Source organism: Jaculus jaculus, chromosome 3 (assembly GCF_020740685.1).
Source record: "Jaculus jaculus isolate mJacJac1 chromosome 3, mJacJac1.mat.Y.cur, whole genome shotgun sequence".
NCBI classification, from domain to species: domain Eukaryota; kingdom Metazoa; phylum Chordata; class Mammalia; order Rodentia; family Dipodidae; genus Jaculus; species Jaculus jaculus.
The window spans coordinates 128,818,177-128,820,635 of NC_059104.1; positions in this window are offsets into that span (position 1 = coordinate 128,818,177).

The following is a 2,459-nucleotide window of genomic DNA, read 5'->3' on the forward strand; positions in this document are numbered from 1 at the left end:
ACCTAAAATTAGTCTCAGTGCCTGTAATTTTAACTTGCTTGAGGTTTTCTATCTTAAAATCTTAGATCTCAGCTGGGTGTGGTGGTATACGCCTTTAATCCCAGCACTCAGGAGGCAGAGGTAGGATTGCCATGAGTTTTAGGCCACCCTGAGGCTCCATAGGAAATTCCAGGTCAGCCTGGGCTAGAGTGAAACCCTACCTCGAGAAACCAAAACAACAACAACAAAAAACAAATCTTAAATCTCTTAATCCAACATTTCTAGCTAAGCATATCAGTGTATTACAATTTTAACATTGATTAAGCTCTCTGGGCCTGGGCCGCAGGACGCAGCCAGCCCTTATGCCAGTCCCTGATGCCCAGTTCCAACGAAGTCCCCTGTAGTCTTTCCTTCCTCTTCAAAAGCTTATAAGCCAAGCCTTGAAGTTTAATGTTGTCTGCACTTAGTATTTTTAAAATTTTCATCTGAATAGTCCATAAAAATTGGCCTACTACTCCAGAAGACACCTTCAGTCGTAGGTACAAAGTCTATGCTTATTTCTCCAAAACAAAGGTTCAAAAAGATTAACATCCACATGGTCAGGTTCATCTCAGCTCATTCCTCGGTCTGTATTAGACAGCTTTAGGTTTGCTGAGATAAATTTCCAGACCAGGCACAGTGATGGAGGAAGGAATATTTATTGAAGCTTACAGATCCAGGGGAAGTTCCATAATGGCAGAAAAAGCTGGCCTGCCTTCACAGGCCCAAGCAAAGAGAGAGAAGCACAAGCCTTCAGAAATACAAAAGCCGCAGATGTAGTTTGTTAGGCCCCGTTCAGAAATACAAAAGTTGCCAGTGAAACAAAAGTGAAAGGAACGAGAAAGGGAATGAAGAGATATTGACAAACAATTACAGGTTATAGAAGCAAAGTTTAGCGCATTAAATATGAAGACTGTCTTATTAACTTATGAGGGTATGCTCACCCGCACATGTACACCAATTGCCTCCTCAACGACTGCCCCTCGTGGGGGCACTAGGCTGCCGGACTCCAAGAGCTGCACGTTAGGCACCAGATGCCAGGCTCCTCCCCAGGCAGGTAGTGCTGTGGAAGGATCAGGCCTCCTGGTTCCTCCTAAGGGCTTAAGGAGGAAGATGAGCTTACAACAACTCAGAAACCTCTCCTGGCCACTGGAGAAAAAACACACTGAGTTGGGAGTCTTTTCAAAGCAGGAACTCACAGAAAACTCACTTTATTGCTATGAGCAGTTGCCTATATCATGACGAAAGCTGGGATTTTAGGATGGGGTGGGGGGGGGGAAGAGGTAAGGGCCAATAGTAAACTGTAACTATTGAAATGGTAATTTCAACCCCTGTGTGGAAGTAGCAGGCCAGAAGCCATTAGGCATCTTGCTAAGTCTCAGCTGGCCAGAGACAGGTCGCCAAACCTTAGCTAGGCTCAGGAAGTTCCACTAGGCCTCACATCTGGGACTTTCAGGGCCCAATAGGCCTTTATGCTTCAGACAGTGACTTGGTAGCAACAGTAGCCACCCTTCATGGCTGCCAACAGGCACAAGCACCAGTGGCGCTGGTGATGCTGACGGGGGCTGCTGCCAGCTATAAGCCCCTGGCAGGATCAGCACTGGGCAGCTTGAACTCCTATAACATGGGAAGTTTCAATGGTGGGGTGGCTCCCATGTCAATGTTAATGCAGGGCACTGCCTCTGCAGAGAACTTCTATCTTAACCTAATGCCACTCCCGCCTACACTTTTTTCCCTGAGTAGTAGCAACTGCAGTTAGTAACAACTGAATAATCTAATAGTCATCCTTCCTTGCTCCTCCAGAAAACTTGTAATTCTATTACATTTCCTACTTGAGACATCTGTTTTCTTGACTTCCGACCACCTGATACTGTTGCTGTTATCATGACTATCATCTACCATTCTACACTCAACCATACTGACTTCTATTGGGAGACCAGGGAACATCTTTGCTCCACATGTGAAGGCACATTCTTGAGGAAATATCTTATCTGATACATGAAGAATGAGTTATCAAAGTGAAGGGGTGGCAAAGGTGGACAAGTTCAGTTATTCTGAAGATCTGTTAACCTCCTCAAAATTTAGAACTCCGACTCAGATAGTGTCATTCTGTTTCCTTGGAGATCCATTCCTTGTTAGTCACTGACCTGAATGTTACTTGTGTGATATGGACAGGCTCTGACCCCAACTCCTTATTCTGTGGCTTGCAGATTTAAATTATGGGCTTGATTTTCAGCTTTACCTCTTATTTCTTGTAGCTATAGGGGTAATGAGTAGTCTGAGGGCCATGATATGAGATATATGGTCCTCTGACAATATTTGAGTTAAAAAATAAAACCCTTAGTGATTCATTTTCTGTCCATATGCTCTTTGGTGCAGTCAGAAATAGCCAGCCCACAACCATAACCATTTCTCCTAGTGGTCCGTTGGTCCTAAGATCT